Raw genomic sequence first — 24,256 nt, forward strand, 5'->3', positions numbered from 1 at the left:
ACATTTTGTTGGTTGACAGTTGGGAAGGGGGTTGGGGGAATGGGTGAAAAAGGTGAAGGGATTAAGAAGCAAAAACTCATTGCTAGACTGACAAACCTCAAAGGGAAAGGGGTTGCGGGGGTGGGAAGAAATAAACCAAAGAACTTATATGCATAACCAATGGACACGGACAATAGTGTGGGAAAAAGTGGGAGGGGGGCGGGAGTGGGGAAGAGGGGGTCAATGGGGGGAAAATGTGGAACATCTGTAATACATTTTACATCCAACAATAAAGATTTGGAAAAAAAAAAAAAGAAATGGAAAACATGCTTAAAATTTATAATATCACTGCTTTTACATAATAATTTACAAATAGCTGAAGATAAGTGGAATTACCAGAGTTCATCCAATAAATCACAACATCAGAGGAAATCAAACCTCGAAGGTAACCTAATACCTGATATCTGAAGCTCTCTGTAAACTGCAAATCACTATATGTAAGAGAAAACTATGGCACTCTGAAAGAGACAAAGAAAAGTAAAATGGTTCATGAAGTAAAACAACAATGAGGTATCACCTCACACCTGTCAGAATTGTCACCATCAACAAATCATCAAACAAGTGTTGGTGAGGGTGTGGAGAAAAGGGGACTCTAGTGCACTGCTGGTAGGACTGCAGACTGGTGCAGCCACTATGGAAAACAATATGGTGTTACCTCAAAAAATTAAAAGTTGAACTTCCATTTGACCCAGTGATCCCACTTCTAGGAATATACCCTAAGAAGCCTGAAACACCAATCAGAAAGAATATATGTACCCCCATGTTTGTAGCAGTACTATTTACAATAGCTAAGATTTGGAAACAGTCCAAATGTCCATCAGTAGATGAATGGATAAAAAAACTGGTACATATACACAATAGAGTACTATGCAGCTGTAAGAAAGAAAGATCTCTATCCTTTGAGATGACATGGAGGGACCTGGAAAGTGTCATCCTAAGTGAAACAAGCCAAACAGAGAAAGACAAGTATCATATGATCTCACTTATTTGTAGACTATAATGAACATAACAGTCTGAGGAATGGGGTAGTCCCAGAGATGTGGAAGTGGGGTACAGACTGACAATCCCCAGAAGAGAGGGTGGTGGGGGAGAGATAAACCACAGAACTTATATGCATGTGTGCATGAACAGTGGACATGGACAACAAAGCTGGGGACAGGGAGGGGAGGGAGGGGGAATCAGTGGGGGGAAAAGGAGAAATATCTATAACAAAAGTAAATTAATTAAAAATAAATAAAATAAAATGGTTCATGAAGAACTGACAGAAATAGTGACAAGCACAAGCTTTGGGTCAGACACACCTGCTGTCCAGCTCAGGCTCTGCCACTCTCTATTCTACAGGTTCCTAAGCCTTTATTTTTAACTTTACCAAACGATATTTTAATAAGAAGGTTGCCCAATTCCCATGTCCTTTCCATTAGACTTTTTGCCTTCCATTGTAAAAAAAAAAAAAATTAACATACTAAGAAATTTCAAAGTGACACAGTCTGGATGTATGGGAAATAGTGTTTTCAACTACTCTGTACTTCCAGTAGATACATTCCACACACTGCCCGTGGGTTAAGAAGGACTGGAGAAGAAGGTGTAGTTAAACAGGAGTCTGTTAAGAAAAGTAGAAGTATACGATTGCACTAAAGAAGAATGACAATGATTAGTGCTGGGACACAACTTCTCCTCTTTGGAAAACACTCTTAAGTGAATGAAAAAAAAAATCAAACCACTGGGAGAAAGTGCTGCAAAACATTCTCTTATGTTTTTTGTAAAAATAACTGGTAAGGACTTGTATCTAGAATATAGAGCTCTAGATAACAAACAACCCAAATTAAAAGCTGGGAAAATAATCTGAACAAACACTTCATCAATGAAGATATGTGTATGGCAAACAAGCACACCAAAGGTGCTCAACATTATTAATGTATTAGAGAGAGAGACTCAAGTTTTGGTGTTAGCACCCTGACAGCTGTCAAGTTCCCACCCCTCCCCCTTCCTCTTTGCCCCACATCTGGTCCGCCTGATAAGAAAGCCCATATGCACCATCTGTCCCAGTGGAAATTTCAAACCATACAAGCCTGGCTGACGAAAAGGCCCATCCAGTCTCCATCCCTAAACCACAGTACAAATCCCAACCCAGTGACCCCCTTCCTTACTATGTTTCACTCCAAACAAAACTTAAGCCCTGCTCCTTGGTGAACCCTTTTTCTATTTACTATGTGAGAAGTAAACTTTATTTCACATCCACTGGTACCTGTGTGTCATTTGTGCTGACATGCATACATTTCTTAGGAAGGGGAGGGCTGCTGTCTAGTGTCCAGTAGAGGATGCTAAGTACTCAAATAAAACAGTCATCATTAGGAAAATGCAGACTAAAACCAGTAGGAGGTACTACTGTTATTGTCATAATTAGCTAGTTACTAATATTAATAATAGAAAGAAAGCAAAGGGGAGGCCAGACATTATAAGCATGGTCATCTGGGCAGCTTCGCCAGGAAGCTACAGCTTCATGCTCCCCAGGGAACCACGGGTCCACTGCCTGAGGGGGTCGAACAAAGGCGGAAATGGGCGCATGCACAGTGAAGTCCGGTGACACAGGAAGGTGCTTGCGTGTCAGTCTAACCTGGGAACAAAGGTCATTAGTTAGGGGGGCAGAGCTACTGTGAGAATGGAAAATCTTGAAGGGTTAATTGGTTAAGCTCCTGGTTATAAGCCCAAGACCAACAGGTCTCTGACGATCGCCCCTTCCTCTGCTCCTGCTCCCCGCACTCTCTTGCTCCATGACCCACACTCCCCCGTGTGCGAGCCTGCCATGTGGCCGTAGCAGCCCCATGACCCCCAGCCACACAGTGGACTGCAGCTGGGAACACAGCTAAGTGAGCCGGATGCTGGACTGGACTGAACTTTAATGTGCAGCGAAGACTCCGGGCAGGGACTTTAATCCCAGCCCGCTGCAGACACAGCTGGACTTCTTCCACGGTGAGTCAGAGGGCGATGGGACCTTGCAGGGGAACCCCCTGGATGTTACATCATCAATAAAGTTTTCCACAATATCTCACCCTCCTGTGGTGGCCTCAGGAAATTATTTTCCCCGTGGAACCCCAAGAACTCCACTTCCACCCGTAACGGGCAGGGACACAGAGGGCACTCCACTGATAACACGACCGCGTACCTACAGACATAGCACGACTACATTTTAGAACGGCTAAAACTTTAAGAACTCACAATAACAAGTATTGCCAAGATGTAAAAGAACTAGTACTGTACTCTTCCATCACTGACAGGAATGCAAAATGGTGCCTCCAATGTGGAAGATGGTTTGACCATCGGACCCATCAATTCCACTCCTCAGTATTTACTCAAGCGAAAAAAAACAACAACAAACAAAACAACCTGTCATGAGTGTTCATAGTGGCTTAAAATTGCCACAGACTAGAAACAACCAGGATGCCCTTCAAATGGGCATCGATGGACCATGGTGCATCCATTCTGGGAATAGCCATTCCTCAGCTCTAAAAAGGAACAAAGTACTGAAACAACAGCATGAGTCTCAAGTGCATCATGCTGAGTAAAAGCATGATTCCAATAAAAAAAAAAAAAAAAAAAAAAAAAACGAGAGAAAGCAATGTGGAGCGGCCAGGTTGCCATTATCTGAACAGACATTAAAAGAGGATTAATATACTGATTCTTAAACTGGACTGAGAATGAGGAATCACCAGGACCACTTGCTAATACTGCAGATGTCCCCTCCGCCTCCATTCATGGGTCAGTGGGTTCGGGGTGGGAGTTGGGAATCTTCAGCTTTAACAAACATTCTAGATTATTTTGACACAGGTGGTCCAAACAGTGCACTTTGAGGGTGTTTTGCAGCATTATCATAGCAAAGCTGACAGAAATACGCTTCCACCATTTCTTCGTCTGGGTAAGTGTTGCTCCTTCCAAGGCTCAGCAGCCCCAGCTGCTCTGGGCAGAATCTGGTATGTTACAAAGACACAAACAGCTGTGGGCAGAGGGAACAGGGGCTCCATCACTGGAGGGCGTGGGCATCATAAACATGATCAAACACCAGCTGCTGCAGAAGGTCTTTACCCAACCCCCCATTCTAGGAGAGCTATGGATTTCCAATAATCATGTCTTGTGTCCTAGGCAGCTTTAACAAGTGGAACAACAAGAAAGATATTAAACTTACAGATGAGCACAGAGTAATATGACAACAAAGGTTAATCATAGAACATCTAAACCACTGTGTTTAAGGTAAACTTCAAACAGAAAAATAATTCTCCGTTTTCTAATATTCATTCACTCCATTATAACCCAGGGAAGTACATTTATGTTTAAAGAAATACTATGCTGAATTACCACGTGTAAACCAATGGGAGCAGAGCTGGTCTAATAAAGGGGTTTGGGGTGGGGTGTTCGGTGGCATAAGATTCTGAACATCACTGGAAAGCCGTATATTCTACAAATCCCTTCTCCATCCTAATTCCCAAAGGTCATCATGGAGAGCCCCCATGGAGCTCCATGGAGCCCCCCCATTCCACAAAATAAATAAGGCTGCAGGGACAAATGCATTGTCTACATTAGGACACACAAGAAATCTAGATCATTTCCACGATACAATTGTCAGTAAATTTGGTTAAATTGTGTAATAAGATAAACACAATAGTTATTTTCTATGTGTGGCTGGTTTCATCACTAACATACCCCAAACACCTAGAGAAGTCACTGACCCAGAGTCAATACTCATGTATTTATTGAATAAATGAATATGTAAACATAAAGTAACTTACAAACACCAACACAAAATGTATCTCCAGTGTAGTCCAAATATAATTACAGATACTGGTTAAAAACTGAATGACAACAGTTAACTCTCCCCGAGAACAATTGCAATTTTAAAAAACCTTAAGGAAATAAGTCTCTAATTAGTCCAAAGTAAGAGTAAGATTTTGTAGAGGACTTTCCATGGCCTGTATCCGCCAGCAGTCATACCATCACCCTAATATTCCAGTCTTGACTGGTGTTTAATGAATATATTATTGGCTATGTTGCTTCTTTTTTAAAAAAAATGTGTTTTTATTGATTTTTAGAGAGAGAGGAAGGGAGAGGAAGAGAAAGGCAGAAACATCGATGAGAGAGACACATCAATTGGCTGCCTCCCGCACCCCCACACACACACACACACTGGAGATCCAGCCCGAAACCCAGGCATGTGCCCTGACCAGGAATCAAACCACTGACCTCTTGGTCCACGGGTCAATGCCCAATCACTGAGTCACACAGGCTGGGGCCTGTCGCTCCTTAAGTAACGTCAGAAAAACAAATCCAAGACAACAATGTACTTGGGCTCCTTACTTTTAGTGTAAGATCTTAAAAGTCTTTTCTTTTAAAAAGTAAGTTGTTTTATCTCAGGTACAAAAAAAATAAAAGTTGTACTACCAGGATTTGAACCAAAAGAAAAACCTCATAGCTTTCATATCAAAAGTGTTGACTTAAAGTTATAAGTCCAAGTTACAGTTTTAAACATTTCACAGGTAAGAAGACTTTTAAGAAAGCTTTATGTACAATCATCAAAGAATTGTCACCTTACTACAGAAGAGCACCACCACCACCCCTGAATCGTTGTTTTGTTTATTTATCTCACACCTCTTAGCAGCTGGAAGCTTTAATAATGCAATGCCTTCTCATCTTTGTTAGCCAGTGAAATGAGGTCTGAGTTTCCATTCAATTGGTAACTGCTGTGGAATGCATTAAATAAGGAATGTTTTATCCACAGCAGAACAAACCTAATCTTCAGGTGTGGATTGATACAAAGAGAGGGACATTCACAGAATTCAAAAGAGAATCAACACCTAAGAAATTCTTGCTCCCCTGCCCAAGTGTTACCTTACCTGCTACCTGGCTTCCAGATACATTTCCCCCTGCAGTCAGAGACACTGGGGAGGCCAGTATTCACAGTAATGTAAAGAAGCCAGCTAGTAATGCTTGATTTCTTTGTATAGAATTTAGATACAAGGCAAGCTCTGAAAAACCGTGTGTGTGTGTGTGTGTGTGTGTGTGTGTGTGTGTGTGTTGACTATAATGACATTAACAATCAGAGATTAATGAGTAGCAACAAGTTGGACAACTACTCAGGCTGGAGAAATCCACATATTTAAAAACTAATATGCTTTACTTGACAGCATAATTTTACTCATCGATCCCACCAATATTTAGTGACCGTCTACTATGCTTCAGGCAGCGGGATGCTAAGGATACTTTCAACAGGAATGTGACTGAATCTAGCAGAGCATATATATTTATTAGTCACTTGATTTTGTATTTGTAGTCTTTCCCAAATGTGTGCAGTTTTGGGGAAAAGTTTGTAAATTTTCTGACATATTTTAATTATGACTTCAATTCTAAGAATTACTGTGTAAATTACATCCGTATGTGTGTGCACGTGTGTTTTACAAGGAGGACAAATTATTTATGAACAGGGAGGCCATTTATAAAATATTCTTCAATTTTATGTGTTACAAGCCTCATGTCTCATTGACCCCTTCTTCAACTAATAGCACCTTCTTTGTCTGTTACAACAATAGCATTCCAGCAATGAATGGCTGGGTAACCTTTAGATACAGAGCTAGTTCTCAGAGAGCTCACCCACTACCTCAGAGTTTGCCTCTAGCAACAAAGTTGTCTTGGGATTTGTCTTGTTAGTTCGGCCTTGGACTTCCACCACCATAAAAGGGGAGAGAATACTTGCCAACAGAGCATGTTCCTTTACGGGGCTAAAATAAGATGCTAAGATTAGGATGGGGGAAAGTGTATCAGTCTGAAAAAAAGACATAGTCCAATTTCCTAAACAAATATACTTAAATATTGTTTTATGAAAATATTTGTTTTACAATCAAGGAACCTAGCTTAAATTTGGTTTACACAAGACTTTCTAATGAAAAGAAAATACAGGGTACAAATACATTTGAATATTCTGTTGCTGTTTAACTTGAAGATAAAAAATTTTTTTAAAAAGATGCACTATTCCTTATTCCATTATTCAAATCAGACTGTTGTCCACATGCTGAAATCAAGTGGATCATTTCCTTTGGGCAGGTTTTCTCTACCTTTCAAAAATGAGGCTAAAACCCAGTGAGGAGGGGGAAAAAAACACCAGTATTGGTCTGTGATGCCATCACATGTCAATGCAGTTGTGTGCACATCCCAACTCTCAAGTCCAGTTTGGGGAAGGCCAACATATTGGAAATAAAATCTAAGACCTGAGCCCTCCCTTCAGTAGCATCCCTCCAGCGTATTTCACTCTGCTTGAGTTCGCCAACATACACATACACAGAAGCACTCTGACCTCTGCTGCCAGACACTGGAACTTTTTTCACAAGTGTTTTTACTTTCCTTACATTTTTCATAATGACCTGTGTGATTTTCACAGCATCCGTAGCAACGTTTCTCAAAGTGTAATCTACAGAAATGTCCATGATGACCCACAAAGGCTGGACATCTGCAACTTCTATCTTCACTCAAGTAGGAAAAGAGAGAAAGGGTAAGACCACGGGGCTGTGCCATCAGCCTGTCCCTCTTTGCCTGCAAGGCCCTCCTGGAAGCTCCGTACCCTAGTCCCTGGTGACCATGGCCACTCAGCACAAGGGTGCCTGAGAAGACAAATCTTTTCATCTGGACTCACAAACATTCTCATAAGTGTCACGGTCCAGCTGGTGGAGAGAGAAGAATGGGTATCAGGTGAACAATTTGTAAGGTCTGCCATAGGTAGATCATGTTCAACAAACAAATGAAAAAGGTAAATTCGCCTGAGTAGCTATCTGAGAAAAAAATAAAATTAGATCCATAGATCTTTGTGCTGTAGATGAAATTAATTCCAGAGAGATCAATGATTTCAAAGCACACAAGGTGAATCTACAAAATATCCTAAGCAAACTGGGAGAATATTTATACTCTAGGAATGAGAAATTTCTCCACATACAAAACCCAGACATCATAAAAGAAAATAATAATAAGCTCAACTACCTACAAATGAAAAGAGTTTCGTCGTAGAAAAACAAAAAATAAGCCAACACACACACACAAAATGTGCAACTCTCGTGCTAGACAGAGAGTCAACTTCCTTTAATAACGAACTCCTATGAGGTGAGGGGTGGGGGCAAAGAGTTAACAGAAAAGGCACAGACTGCACCGGGCCGGTGTGGCTCAGTGGTTGAGCGTCGACCCATGTACCAAGAGGTCGCCGGTTCGATTCCCAGTCAGGACACATGCTCAGGTTGTGGGCCAAATCCCCAGTGGGGGGCATGCAGGAGGTGGCCAGTTGATGCTCTCTCTCATCGATGTTTCTATCTCTCTCTCCCTTCCTCTCTCTCTAAAAGCAGTAAAGAAAAAAAGAAAGGACACAAATTGCTCTTTAACATATTAAGAGGTGATCAATCTCACTTATCACATACAAAAATCAAAACTACTAGCTACCATCTTTATCTTTCTGACTGACCAAGAATAAGAACAAAGCTAACAGACCCTCTTCTACATGGCTGGTGGGAACATAACCTTCAGAGAGGAAAACCAAGAATCCAGGAGTTGAAAACCACTCTACAATGATAACCGCACACACGCAAAATTACCGATGCCCAATGTTATTCACTGAAACATAGCGTAGAATTACAAATATCAGAAAAAACTTAAATATCGATCAAAAAAAGGACAGGTTAGATCAATTCTAGTTCAACATTTAATGAAATACAATAATTATAAATATTAGATTTTGCAACTGTAAAAACAACCAAAACTTTTTAAAGCCCTTCATGTGCCAACATATAAGGGTCCAGCTATATACTGTTAAGGAACAAAACCAAGGAACAAAACAGTATATATACCAAGTTTCCATTTGTACTTCTAAAAATTAAGCGATGAATGAAATATGCAGACGACCCAAGGCACTCAGATGTCTCAGAAGCCACTGGAAGATTTGTTTCACTTAGTAGGCACAGTTAACCTGCACTTTCCCGCCAAGCGGCGCCACCTCGAGGCGATGCGGAGCCGGCACCGAGGACAGCAGGCAGCAGGCTGGTCGTGGAATTGTAACTCCAAAGCCGATTTGATACGTTTTCCTCCTTGGCAAAGAGCCGAGCAGAGTCCAAAATGTCTTTACCACAAATCGAACGACCTTTAGATCCATTTTTAAACAAATTTCTATCACAAGAATTAAATGTTCGTGGAGAATTGGCTCCCATTGAATAGTTGATGAAATATTTTCACCGTTATCTGTATTAGAAGCCCAGTTGACAGCTTCACTAGGCTCAAGGGAACAGGAAGAATGTACGTTCAGCTAGCTGCCGTGGGTGAGGAGGGAACAAGGGAAGCAAGAAAGTATCTACTTCTCAGTGGCAGAAAATAAAAGAAGAGATAGGAATGAGCTACAATAGCTATTTTGCAACTTTCCTTTAATTTAAGGACAGCAGGATGAGTCCAGAGAGCTATCAAATCTCAATTTCCCCTACTTCCATCTACCTTTCTGAGTCCCCTACTATTTCAGCCAAGTATCTTCCCATCTAAACTCTTCTCCCCTATTAAGAAAAGAGGACAAAATAGGGGGAGGGAGATTATACATCCTATACTTCCCTACTTCTCCTGGACAAAGCTCTCAGGCCCTTCCCTGCTCTAAGGGCCTATAGTGTACACAGCAGGCAACCCCCCAGGGAGCTGAGACTATCCAGACGCACTGTAAGGGAAACCTTGCACCAGAGATGTTCTCTACACCCTTGGCACTTGGACCCCTGTTTCCACCAGATCATGGACCTATCCCATATCCTGAAACCTTTACCAGTGAGCCACGTGAAGTCTTGACTACCTGCAGAGTACACTACCAGGGGCTACAGGGAAAGAACACCCCCAAAAAAGAGAAAAACAAGTCGCGTTGTCATGGAGCTCACCACCACTCGGGGATGGAAAGCTACGCAGGCACGCACGCCAGCCCACGCGAGCAGGCCCTGGAGTTTCACAACAGAGCAGCTTTCACAGAACTCGGAGCAGAAGCACAAAGGAGAGTGTGTGGCCAGTGGCCTGCGACAGCCGGGCGGGGCGGGGCGGGCAATGCTTTCCTTCATCTTATTCCTATCAGGCAATCTCTCCCCTTATCGTCCAGACTTCCTGAAAGAGAACTCGATCCTCCCTAGCCTTACCTCTGCATCTCCAGTTTACTTCTCAGTGAACTCCACGTTGCCTTCCCCCTGCACTCTGAAATGCTCGAAGGCGCTGGTGAGCTCCCAATCTGCAGATCAGAGATTTTTCGGCCACTTTTTCAAACTGCAATTCTGCTACTGTTTATTTCAAGGTTTAACCATTTGTGTAGGTCACAAACGTTTTTGAAAATTTGATGAATGCTATGAACCCTCACCCCAGAAAAATCACACACGCGCGCACGCGCACACACACGGTAGAAGATTCAGAATCCCCCTGAAATTTGCTCCCGCACCAACAAGGTCAGTAGATCCCAGGTTAAGAACTGCTGACCACTATTATATAAATGTCTAACCACTATGGTGCACACATGAAACTGATATAAAATAATATTGAATGTCAACTGTAATTGAAGAAAGAAAAAAAAAAAAAAAGAACTGCTTGGTTTCTAACAACTTTCCCTTACAAATTACTCCACTTATAGTTTGAATCTTCTTGTTTTCCTCTTCCTTAGCCTACCTATTAAATATGGCTGTTCCCCTGGGATATGAATTCAGATCAGTGCTTTCATTCAAAACACCCCTCCTCACGATTTCAGTCATTATCAGCATGTTTATAATTCCTAAGTCTGTATCTCTAGCCCAAACCACACCCCTAAGATTCACACATCCATAACTACTACCACTTGGTGGACAACAACCCTTTGGCTACCAACATAGATAACATCACCAAAACTAAATCCATCATCCTCCCTCACTTCCCCACCCCTCACTTAATTAAGTCATCTTTATCATCTCTTTATCTCAGTTATTAATGCCAACAAAATATTATGATTCCATTTCTAGGATGGCCAAGTACCTCCTATCAGACCAACCCTCCCACAGATAAAAACTATAAACTAAGGACTTATAGATATTTTTATTATTTTTTATTGGTTGATTTTAGAGAGAGAATGGGAGAGAGAGGCAGAGGGAAAAAACAACACTGATTTGTTGTTTCACTTATTTGTGCATTCATTCGTTGATTCTTATTTATGCCTTTACTGGGGTCAAACCCACAACCTTGGCGTATCGGGACAACACTCCAACCAACTGAGCTACCTGGCAAGGGCCTTCCAGACATATACATAGGTTTTATTTCGGAAAGCACTGGAGAGCAAATGAAAGCAGCCACTGCTGGAGACGAGCTGTCCCGGGGAAGAAGGAACGGCACTACATGAGTTGCCAATTTTTAAAGGTTTATAGCCTGAGGACAGGCCCCAGTTTGTGCCATGCAAGTGGCCCAACCTTTGGTTAAAATGCACACACATACACACACACACACACACACACAGTCTCACTGGGCTCAGAACTAGAGGACAGAGTCCAGGACAATTAAGTCCCTGGAAAATCAGAGAGAAATTCCAGGCAAGACAGCGCTGAAGAGAGAAAGTATACAACTCCTCCCAAATCTCTAGATGGCCCCGAAGCACAGATGTGCAGACAGTCTCTGAGTCTTCTAGTGGAGGCAAAAGGTGGACTGAGATTTAAGCTGCCACCACTATAGGAAGAACAGAATTTGGAGTTTGAGTCCAGCCAAATTATGTGCCTGCTTTAACCACACAAACAAACAAAAATAGCATTTTTTTTTTTAAATGTAACAAAACTGAGAATTCCCACAATATGTCGTGTATAGTGTCCAGGACACAATCCAAATTACTTCAGATAAAAGGAGCAGGAAACGCAGGTTCATTCACAAGGAAAATGATAATCAAGACCCCAAGATGTTCCAGATGTCCTAATTAGCAGTCCAGTGCACGCCAACACTCAGGTATAGAAAGGGGGGGGATGCACATAAGAATAATAGTAATGACGAAAGGAAATCTCAGCAGAGAAATGTAAATGACAACAGTGAATAACAATGACAACAAACGTACCAAATGCAAACTCGAGAAACGAAAAATGAAGTGTCTGGAGTACAAGTTGCACTAGTAGGATTAACAACAGAATGAAGCTGACGGAGAAAGAGTCAGTGAGCTCTCTGAAGATACTGAAGATGTACTGAAGACAGATCAATATAAATTCTTCAGTCTGAAGAACAGAAGATAAAAGATTCAAAAAATAAATCTTAGGGACCTGTGGCACAACATTAAAACTCTAACATCGCCCTGGCCAGTGGGGCTCAGTTGGTTGGAGTGTACCCTGGTCAGGGCGCGTGCAAGAGGCAACCGATCAATGTTTCTCTCTCACATCAATGTTTCTTTCCTCTCTCTCTCTCTCCCCCCCCCTCTTCCTTTCTCTCTTTTTCTCTCTCTCTGTCTCTCTCCCTCTCCTTCATCTCTCTACAATCAATAAAAATAAATGAATAAATAAAATGTCTAACATAATTGGATGACAATTGCAACTGCTGTTCCAGAAAGAAAAGAAAAAAATGAAGAGAGAATAGGGACAGGAAAAAAAAACATTTGATAAAACAATGGCCAAAATATCCTCACAAACCAGATAATGCATTTAGCAATTCAAGAAAATAAACAAATACCAGACAAAACTCAGTAAGGTAAAGAAATACAAAGAAATGATACCTAGGCACATCGCTGCACCCCTGTCCGACGGCTGAAAACGAAGTGGAACCAGGACACCTTGAAAGCAACCGGAGAAAAATGACACAGGGCACACAGGAGTGCACTGATTTGATGACAAGTTCTTCTTATCAGAGACAAGAGAAGTCAGAAGACAGTGCAACCCACCTTTAAAGTGCCAAGGAAGAAAGCCGTCCACTCGGGCTGTGACACCTCTGGCTGCCGGTATTCGAAGTCAAAAAGCTGGGCGTGGGCCGACTTCTTGCTCACACAAACGTCCAGGACTACTGATTCTAGGGACTGGTCTAGCTTTCTCTCTATCTGCACCACCGCATCTGTCCCAACAAAAAGCAGCTTGGGCCTCCTGTCTCTCAGAGTTACAGCGATTGCTGTTTATTAGGCTCTCTGCCCCAGGCTGGCCCTAGGCATGGGCGTTTCCCATCACCACCCTTGCTCTCTAAAAACACTGATCACGTCATCCTCTCTCGCAAAACTCACTCATGGATTTCCCAAGGCACTCCACATAAAATCCCGTCTCCCAGGACAGCATTCTCAGACTCTGAGGTTTCAGGACCCCTTTATACTCTTCAAAATTACTGAAGGCCCCAAAGAGCTCTTGCTTTTGAAGGTTTATCTATCGATATTTACTGTTTTAGACATTTAAAGTAAGAAATTGCTCAAACACAAGAATCCACAAGTCCACAATCCCATTAGACATGATGGCAATGATGTCATCACACATAGCCTCTGGAAAATTCTCAGCATACTTGAGAAAATTGGGATGAAAAAGGCCAATAAAAGTTTAGTATTGTTTTGAACTTGTAGACCCACCACCAACGGGCCTCCGGGACCTACAGGGGTCTCAGAACCCACACCCTGAAAACTGCTGGTTGAGATGGATCTCTGTGCTCACCAGCCCCCTGAGCTCCCCGAGAACCCCACTCTCCCCCTGGGCCTACACCACCAGCTTGCTCTAGGAAAAGCCTTTCAGCTCCACATTTCCCAGCCAACACTTGCTCATTCCCAAGACTTCGATTAGGATGGCCTCTTCAAAAAACATTAGTTATAATTCCCCAATAGTTTGATTCTGATGCCTCATCTCTCCTCTCCCATCACCCCCTCTGCCTATCGGCATTAAAGCATTTGTCAGACGACTAAACCAAGAAAATCACACAGGCTGTTCATTTCTGTATCCTGGAATAAGGCCCACGATTTCATTCATGCAGTCAACACGAACCGTGATCCTTCTGGTTACTGATCTAATGAAATCAAGTCAACCATGCCCCAAACTAAACAGTCAGGCTACGGCATGCTATGTACTGTATTTGCCAATATCAAAATTACAGGAGGTTCTTCTTTATCTCAGTCAACTAAGGATGAGCATTTCGGACCTCTCAGAGTTCAAATAAAATGCAGAAAAGGAATTTGGGGACAAAAAATAATTCTGAAGAAACAACTCAAAATATGTAGTCACCAGAAAAAATTCTGACATGATACATGTGGAACTAAGATGGCCTAATTCTCACAGAGGAATGAAACAAACAAACAAACAAACAAAAAACAACAACCCTAATTGGCTATGTTTTCTACATAAAAGTTACAAAATAAACAATAAAAAAAAAAAAATGAAGAGGGAAGAAAATGGGAGAGACCAGTTACAAAGTGACAAATATCACAGGCTTTTAAAAGATGGGAGAATAAAAGAATTCTGCTGCCTGTCCATTTTTGCTGGAAGGCTGGAGTAGCCTTGGAAGCACAGTAAGGACCCAGGACAGTATTGACCACTATACCTCATTCAAAGTCATCAAGAATATTAAAGGCTTCGCCCTGACCAGTTTGGTTCAGTGGTTAGAGCATCGGCCCTCGGACCGGAGAGTCGCAGGTTGGTTCCCGAGAGTCCCGGGTTGGTTCCCACTAAGGACACGTATCTCGGTTGCAGTTTGTCCCCAGCCCCGGTTGGGGTCGTGTGGGTGGCAGCCACTAGATGTGTCTCTCTTACGTCGTTGTTTCTCTCTCTCTCTCTTCCTCCCTCTCTCCCTCCTGTTCTATCTAAAGATAAATGCAAAAATGTCCTCAGGTGAGGATAAAAAAAAAAAAAGAATATTAAAGCCTCATTTGGAACTATCAGCAAAATTGAGAACACTTTATGAAGATTTCCACTTTCTTTTTTAATTCTCACCCAAGGATATGTTTTTTGTTTGTGTTTTTGTTTCTTAAAGAGAGAGGAAGGGAGAGAGAGAAAAAAACATTGGTGTGAAAGAGAAACATCGATCGACTGAGACCCCCATATGTGCCCTGACCTGGAATCGAACCCCCAACACTTTGGTATATGGGAGGACACTCCAACCAACTGACCCATCCGGTCAGAGTACATATCTACTTTTCACAGTTTCTAAATCCTGGCACATAAAGAATTAAGGCATTGGGGAAATCTCATTTTTGAAAAGAAAAATTACAATTGCAAAATAGTCACAGTAATGTACAACTTCCAAATATAAACCAGTTTATTGTCAATTTTTTAAATGTATTTCAGTGTAATTTGTAAGAATGGGTTATGTCAATAATAACATTATTAAGTGTTTAACCCTTTAACTTAGGTTTTATGTTTTCTTTGAAGCCAATTTACATTTTAACACATTAGAATATTCTTGCATCAAATATTGGGGAAAAAGTCTCCTAATCTTTTATGATTTTTCTTCTAACACTTTTCATATCCCCAAAAATTGAATCTTAAGTAGAAAACATACATTTAGTTGAATAACTACCAACACTTGTAGAAATCCCCACTATATAGGGTGGGACAAAAGTAGGTTTACAGTTGTTCATATGGAAAATAATATAATAATTTAAAAATAATACAAGAATAAACTCTGTTTTTCCCACAGTCACTATCAACCTACTTTTGCCCCACCCTGTATCCATTTCTGGTTTCTAGCTCCACGCTGGATAGCTACAGAACATGTAAAATACAGGCCAAGTATGTAGATACAAATTGCCCCTAAATTAGAACTCTATTCAGTTCATTAATCCACTCAGACAAAAACTCTATTAAATAATTTACAAAATAAGAATCCCTGCCCTGGCCGGTTTTGCTCAGCGGTTAGAGCGTCCACCTGCGGTCCTGGGAGACCCAGGTTCGGTTCTCGTTAAGCGCACGTACGTCGGTTGCAGTTTGTCCCCGGCCCTGGTTGGCTGTGCGGGTGGCAGCCACTCGATGTGTCCCTTTCACGTCGATGTATCTCTCTCTCTCTCTCTGTTCCTCTCACCCCCCCCACTCTACCTGAACAACAACAACAAAAAAGAATCCCAAAGTAAATCTGATCTTTGCCTATTTAAAGGTTACAAAACATATAATGGCTATGTCCAAATATCTAGAATATATAAAAACAATTACTAAACCATAGAAAGAAAATCATAGCCTTTAAAAAGAAACTATCAGAACAGATTAGCTTCTGAACTCTAATTGGTTCTAAAATTCACTTCAATCAAAAAATTTGAAACTGTTCTGAAAGCTTTAAATTTCTTAAACCAAAAAAAATTACTAAAAACTCTAATAAGGCATTCCATACAAGGATCAGGTTATGAAAACAAATTTAACACTACTATGAAGCATTTAGTATAATTTGAGAAGGCATTTTATTTCCTTGAAAACCAGTAATACTAAAAAATTTTATTCTATACACATAACTGACCCTCATATCATATGCTAATTTAAACTAAGCAATGGAAAGTGCATTTTTACCAGCCATAGGGCCCCTCAGGAATGATCATATAAATAAACCTTGCAAAGTAGGCTACAGAAATATTATCTTACACTGATTTTGTGCTATGAATGAAGAATGTATAAAAGATAGGGATTATGAGGTCAATAAATACATAACCCAATGTAAAATATGTCTATATGTTCGAATATATTATGGTGAAATTAAAGGACTAGAAAACATTTATGTTTTTTCTTTGTTCCCTTAGCTAATTTGAATAGTAAACTTAAATTCAAGGCAACTTCTTTTTTCTATTATTTTTATTTTTTTGTGGTATGTGCCCCTAGTGGGAACTGAACCCGGGACTCTCTGGTCCACAGGCTGACGCTCAACCGCTGAGCCAAACTGGCCAGAGCTAAGGCAACTTCTTAGATTAAAAGTATTTAAGAATTTATCAACAGACTTCTTTGTATTCACCTTTCTCCATCCCCAAATCCCATTTATAGAACATATAAACTTGTTTTAAAATTGGAGAGCAAAGAAAAAATATCACAGAACCTAACAGTGGAAAAAGAATTTTGACACAGGGAAGAGCATTAAGGAAATTTCTAGAACAAACCTAGCTAAAAAAAAAAAAAAAAGTCCAGAAAAGAGTCTACCCTAAATAATAGAAATATAGATATATATTTTCTTCTTTTTAAATCCTCACCTGGGGATATTTTTCTATTTATCTTCGGATGGAGAGGGAGAGAGACAAAAGGAGAGGAAAACATAGATGTGAGAGGGACACATCAACTGGTTGCCTCTCACACAACCCCAACCAGGGCCCGACACAAAACGGAGGTACCTTCCCTTGACTGGAATCGAACCCGCGACTCATTGGTCTGTGGGCCAACAGTCTATAAGTGCTGAGCAAAACCAGCCAGGGCTAGATATACATTTTCAAAGTAGATACACTTATTTCACTTGATCAGTGTGTTTAATTCAACAAGAATTAAAAATCTTAAATTACTTTTACATTTTCATAGTATGAAAGGATTTTGATCTAAAATGGAACCAGAGGATATGAAATGAAGAATCTCATTCATTCACTATCAGAAGCACAGAACTGAAGAACCCACAGACTGGTTTCCCAGAAATGCCTGATTTATAGATGACCTTGACCTATCTCCTGGCCAACGAATATCAGCCCGCAATCCCACCCCATCCTCAAGCCAAAGAATTTGCTGTTTAGACTCCCACTGGACTTCTCCCTCTTTGCACTCCTTGATCACAAACACAGCCCAATCCAAACCCTCAACAGACTCTCCTGTAGCTTGCATTTCCAAATTACAATGCCTCTGCTATTGCTGAGTAAACTCAATTTCTGGTCATTTGCATCTGCCTCAGTTTACCTCTTCTTTAGGTTGACAATAGCAACCAAACAAAAATGAGAAACATAAATTATTTTTCTAATTGAAAACTATACTTTTGAGCTATCGACCTTAACCATGACACAAATTTTTCCCAAAATATTATGAGCAGGAATATATATATACATATATATATACATATATATATATAGTTGTCTTACAAAAATATTTAGTCAGATTCTTTTAAGAACCAGAAGTTATTGAAATTAAAATCAACCTTGTTATTGGATTCCAGTGTATCATGAAGAGTTAGTAAAATGAAAATCAATTTTTCACTTGGCAGATGTTAAGGTCCAGATGCAAATACATAGAGACAAAGATAGTATGCCATTGTGTTACTTGATTTCTTATATTCAAACATCTATTCATGCCCTGGCTGGTTTGACTCAGCAGTTAGAGCATCAATCCACGGACCAGAGAGTCCCAGATTCGGTTCCCGCTAAGGGCACGTACCTCAGTTGCAGTTTGTCCCCGGCCACGGTTGGAGTTGTATCGGTGGCAACCAGTTGGTGTGTCTCTCTCGAATCAATGTTTCTCTCTCTCTCTCTCTTCCTCCCACTCTCCCTCCCACACTATCTGAAGATAAAAGCAAAAATGTCCTCGGGTGAGGATAAAAAAAAAAAAATCTATTCATGTAAATATTTCAACTTTTTCTATATCACTCAGAAGTGATACAGAAGTGTTTTGTCTTAAACATTTCACATAAAGACTAGAAATAACCCCAAAACCAAAAGATACCAGTATTCACCATCAGTGCCGATGCTTCGCAATATTTTGACGCTTGAATGATTTTTATTTTAATATTTGGGAGTCCTATTTTGATTCTTTAAAACAAAACAAGCAATAATTAAATTTACAGTACAATGAATTTTATGTCACATTTTTATGTTGTATTCTGTTGTAGCTGCACTTAGTTCTGTTGTTGTTTTTAATTTTCAGCAGCAGTATGTAATGTCCTTATCCTATGTCCCTCAGCACAGCAATTTGTGAATGATTAGCTTAACGACAATTAAAGGTGAGTCTAAACCCATTTCATCTTACAATTAACAGCTGACCTCAATCATGCCAAGACTGGTAGGCCTAGCCCCACCAAACCATACCAAAGGGGGGGAAGAAAGAACATCAGCACTTTATTTTAGTAACGTCAGTGTTATTATATACACTATTTTGCACTCACATTTCCTAAGCTGATATTTTAAAGTTCCAAATTTTTAATTCAAAGTTGTACTTGTACAAAATTATATCAAATTAAAGAAGTATGTAATATAAACATGAATTTATGCCTAAACTTTGGGGAAAAAAAGTATGAGTAAATAATCTGAATTGAATATAAGTATCTCAGCAAATTCTTTGATATCTAAGTATTATATTTAGCACTTAAAACAAATTTATTATATTTCTTACGATCAAGCACATTATACACACAGTCATGAAGAACATTTCAAAAGCTCATTAGTAATTTTCAATATTCTTGTCCCCCATACAACAATTCATCTCAGTTACCATCAACATTAAAAGCACATGAAAAATTAGATGCCTTGGTCCTTTTAAAGAAATTATTTAGTGAGAGGATGCTCCTTTAAAGTCTCCACATTGAAGTCAGAAATCTTCCAAACAGGAAAAATGGGTGGTAAGGAAATTCAAGGCATTAGTGAGAGGCTCCCTACTGTGAACAGGGTCAGGGCTTGGTTAATTCCCCAAGGCCAATTCTTTCCTCACAGGATAATTTCTTCTTTCTCCTGAGCACATACCAGAAATCCAAAACATAATCCTGAGTTAAAATTGAATGTTAAAAAACTTTACATCTACTTTTAACTAACTAATAAGGAAATATAGTCAATCTATAAGTGATACTAGGATTCAAATCAGAGGCCAATAGCTCCACCACTACAAGTCCCTTAAGTGGGCTTCACTTTCCTCATCTGTAAAATGGGAACATTTGCTCTTCCTAAAGGAGGACCTTCCAGAAGGATTAGATGAGAACACGCTTAAAAGCCCAAAAGCTCTAGCGTCAATATGAAAGGTGTGAACCCAGGACACGTACATCAACTTCATTGCTCACATAGGTCCTCTTTAAAGGGTTAATTATTATCTCCTCACTGGCCCTCACAGGGTAATTATAAAAATGGTCTAACACTTCAAGAATGTAGAAGTAAATAAGAAAACAAAAACACAGCTGAAAATTACAGTCCTTGTCAAATGATCAGTTTCTTGGTTTTTTTATTTGTTTTTTTTTTTTTTAAATCCTCACCAGAGGATATTTTTCCATTTATCTTCAGATAGAGTGGGAGTGGGGGAGAGAGAGAGAGGTACACATCGATGTGAGAGAGACACATCGATTAGTTGCCTCCCACAGGACCCTGGCCAGGGCCAGGACCAAACCGCAGCCAAGGTACATGCCCTTGACCGGAATCGAACCCGCAGCTCCTTGGTCCAAGCGCTGACGCTCTAACCGCTGGGCAAAACCAGCCAGGACTAAATGATCGGTTTCTAAAAATTCCATGAGTGCCACACAGAAGAACTTTGGAACATTAAGAAATTTAGTTTAGCCCTGGCCAGTTTGGCTCAGCGGTTAGAGCGTCGGCCTGCGGTCTGGAGAGACCCGGGTTCGGTTCCCGCTAAGGGCACGTACTTCGGTTGCAGTTTGTCCCCGGCCCTGGTTGGTCGTGCGGGTGGCAGCCACTCGATGTGTCCCTTCACGTCGATGTTTCTCTCTCTCTCACTCTTCCTCTCTCTCCCTCCCACTCTATCTGTACAAAAATGGAAAAATATCCTCGGGTGAGGATAAAAAAAAAAAAAAAAAAAAAAAAAAAAAGAAATTTAGTTTAACACATGATTAAGAGTGAGTCACGGTCAGGCATCAGTAGCCATTCAGTTTAGCTGTCCGTTTTCACTCAACATCAAAATAGCAAGTGAAACAGAACTTGGAAAACCAAGGAAGAAAATTTTAAATGGCAGGTAAATAAGAACAAAACATTGACAGTTTCTGGCAGCAGAAAGGCACGCCCATTTAAGTAAAGATTGCTCAACTGTAAAAGTAACCCTACATAATTATGACCCTGTGGTGGGATGCTTGAGAATCTTTATTAAAGCACCACACTTTTATCAGAGGTAAATTATACTTCAGTAAAGTTGTTACCATGTAAGTAAAATAAAAACACACTACAGAAAGAGCAAGGGGACATCTGCTTCCAGTAGAGACGCACTGTGGATGTGACCACACCAGCACAGAACCTCGCTGATGTCTCCTGTGTTCCTCCAGCCAAAGGAGGAGGGAACACTGGGAACAGGTGGCAGTGGTCGGACAGGTGTCCGGTTATCTGTTGTTCTTTCCTCTGTGCACTCCACAGTGTCTTAGTTACCTTTCTGGAACTTGGCACTTTTCCTTCCTTCTGATGTCCACAGCTTTTTACTTGCCTGATCTCCTCCTCAAACCCCATGAAGCAGGTTTTACCACCATTTTACAATAAGAAAACGAAAGCACAGAAAAGTTTAGTAACTTGCTCATGGTCACATTTAGCAGTTTACAAAGCACTTTTATACATGTGAATTCTATTCTTGGTTGTTCAATGTCAAGAAGCTATCATATCGGTCTAAAATTAGTATTTGACAATATTTATCTTAATACACCTCAACCTTTTGGGCCATCTACTATATATACACAGTACTATGGGAAACACAAGTACCACAATAGAAGAAAAACAGAAAAAAAATGGAGACAAAGCTAAGCAAAAATCACTACTTTAAAACATAGATATATACACACTACAGGTAAAAATAAAGTAATATGATAATATGTAGAAGGAAAAATCATTGCTGGAGAGAATAATCAAAACTTCTTAGAATAAGGGATTTAACATGAATAGTGAGAAGACTAATGTGAAAATATAAGTTTGTAAAAATGCCTGTGGCCTTTGCATAATGTCGCTCACGGGGACACCATGCTCTCTGCTAACTTTCTAAGTGCCACTGACAGAATACCTGCTGTCAATCAACTGACCTTACCTGACACTCCTGACAAGAGATAAGGCATCTCTTCTACTACTCAGGAGGGAGACTCAGGAATAAAATTTCAAAAACTCCAGAGAATGGGTTCCTAAGGGTAGCGACCACAAGATATTTAGGAAGAAAGGTGCCTTCTACTCATGGCACAGCACAAGCCTACTCTACCCCCTTCCCCACTGACGCCCCTCCCCCACTGGTGAGCAGAGTAGGAGTAAAGACCCGGAGAGAAGGGGAAAGCTGAGTGCGTCTCCCAGCACAGTGACTGAAGGCAACACATCCCACCAGCCCACCATCTAAGAAGTTGGAAAAAGTAAGAATAGAAGCCAAGAAACAAGACGTAAGATTGACATTAAAGAGAAGGGCAGAAACAATGAAATGGAAACTCCATTCCCTGCATGCATACCAGAAAAGAAGTAAATGAAACCAAACTTGGTTCTTTGAAGGGATCAATAAGATACATTTACTTCTGGATAGTGTGGTGCAATTTTTTTTAAAAAGAGGATAAACTACAATTAGCAAAATACGACTAAAATGGGACAAAAAAAAAGATCTAATATAAGGTCAGCTTGTTTATATTTTGTCTTCTCCACAAAAATGTAAGCCTGGGGACTTTTATCTACTTGTTCAGTGCTGTCCCCACCAATTACATTGTCTGGAATGTAGTAAGTGCTCAATGAACATATTTTCCGTAAATACACTGAGGTTATTTCTACAAGAATATTATAAATTATTAACTATAATTTGAGAACATAAAAAGAATGGATTGATTCCTAGAATTACATGGAATGCCAAAAGAAATGGGTTTTTCATCAGTCCTTGTCTAAAATATGCCCACCCTTAAATGTTTACACACAGGACAGAATACAAGAGGAAGCAACACAACTCATTTTTATGAGGCTAATAAAATCTTCACAACAAATCTAAATAATGTCCGAAAAGAAAAATATAGGGCTAATTCACTTAAGAATAGAAATGAGAAAAATTTTAGAAAATATCAAGTAATAAAAGCTAACAGATTATTTTTTTAAATCATGATTACAAAGGGTTTATTCCAAGAAAGCAAAGTTAGCTTAATATTAGAATGTCTAATAGTACATTTAACCACATGAATGAATTTAAAAAAATAACTCACAGGACTTCAAAAAATGCCAAAAATGTATGTGATGAAATTCAACATCTGATTATGATAAATTTTCTCAAAGTCAATAGATTGATTTTTTTATGTACTCCAACTATAGCATAACGTAGAATAGTAGAAAAGAGAAGCTTTTGGTACATTTCTATTAAGATAGGAACAAGTCAAAGATGCCACATAGCTCCTGAGCAATGTAGCAAGAAAAGAATAGGAGAGACAGAAGGAAAGAGATAAAACTGCCATTATTTAGAGATGGTTTAATTATCTACAAAGAAAAATCAATCAACCCTTAAAACAAATGAGAGAGCTGAGTTTCCAAGTTTAAGATAAACTTCTCAATAGCATTTTTCTACATTAACCAATTAGAAGATATAATGAATAAGATACTATTGAGAGTAGCAGCAGAACTATGATGTTTCTAGGTTTAACCTGACAAATAAGAATTTTAACTATAATTTAAAAACATATTAAAAGAATATTAAAGAAGACTTGAAACCCACCAGTAGATGAGTGAATAAAAAAGCTGTGGTACATTTACATAATGGAGTACTATGCAGCTGTAAAAAAAGAAAGATCTCTTATCCTTTGTGATGACATGGAAGGACCTGAGAGTATTATGCTAAGCAAAATAAGCCTGTCAGAGAAGGACAAGTATCATATGATCTCACTTATCAAGGGAACATCATGAACAAAATAAGCTGACGTCAAAATAGACCAGAGACATGGAAGTAGGGAACAGACTGCCAGACCTCAGAGGGAAGGGGGATGGGGTGGGGGAGATAAACCAAAGAACTTATATGCATGTATGCATAACCAATGGACACAGACAATTGTTTGGGGAAAGCGGGGGGGTGGGGCAGGGGGAGCAGATGGTGGGGTCAGTGAGGGAAAAAAGGGGGAACATTTGTAATATTTTCAACAATAAAGATAAATTTTAAAAATTGATGAATTTTACTATATGTAAATTACACCTCCATAAATGTAATTAAAAATTGGGGTGGAGGGGAGACTGTAGTCCAGGACTTTGAGAAATATACCTCGAGTGTTTTTTTGCTGGATTATTTATTTATTTATTTTTATCCTCACCCGAGGACATTTTTTCATTTTTTGTACAGATAGAGTGGGAGGGAGAGAGAGGAAGAGAGAGAGAGAGAAACATCGACATGAAAGGGACACATCGAGTGGCTGCCACCCGCACGGCCAACCAGGGCTGGGGACAAACTGCAACCGAAGTACA

At 40.0% G+C, this 24,256-nt stretch overlaps 1 protein-coding gene across 6 annotated transcripts in view; it reads right to left on the bottom strand.

The window, feature by feature from the left end:
- Positions 1 to 13,004, bottom strand: part of LMO7 (LIM domain 7) — a 173,802-nt gene extending 160,798 nt beyond the window's left edge. For 3 of the 6 annotated variants that reach the window (XM_036250203.1, XM_036250202.1, XM_036250201.1), the window contains exon 1: positions 12,935 to 13,004. The gene's annotated coding sequence lies outside the window, so the exon portion shown is untranslated. The remainder of the gene's footprint in view (positions 1 to 12,934) is intronic. The other 3 variants (XM_036250208.1, XM_036250209.1, XM_036250207.1) reach the window with 1 other exon arrangement.
- Positions 13,005 to 24,256: the final 11,252 nt, after the last annotated feature.

The sequence above is a fragment of the Molossus molossus genome, unplaced genomic scaffold (genome assembly GCF_014108415.1).
Source record: "Molossus molossus isolate mMolMol1 unplaced genomic scaffold, mMolMol1.p scaffold_m16_p_9, whole genome shotgun sequence".
Taxonomy (NCBI): domain Eukaryota; kingdom Metazoa; phylum Chordata; class Mammalia; order Chiroptera; family Molossidae; genus Molossus; species Molossus molossus.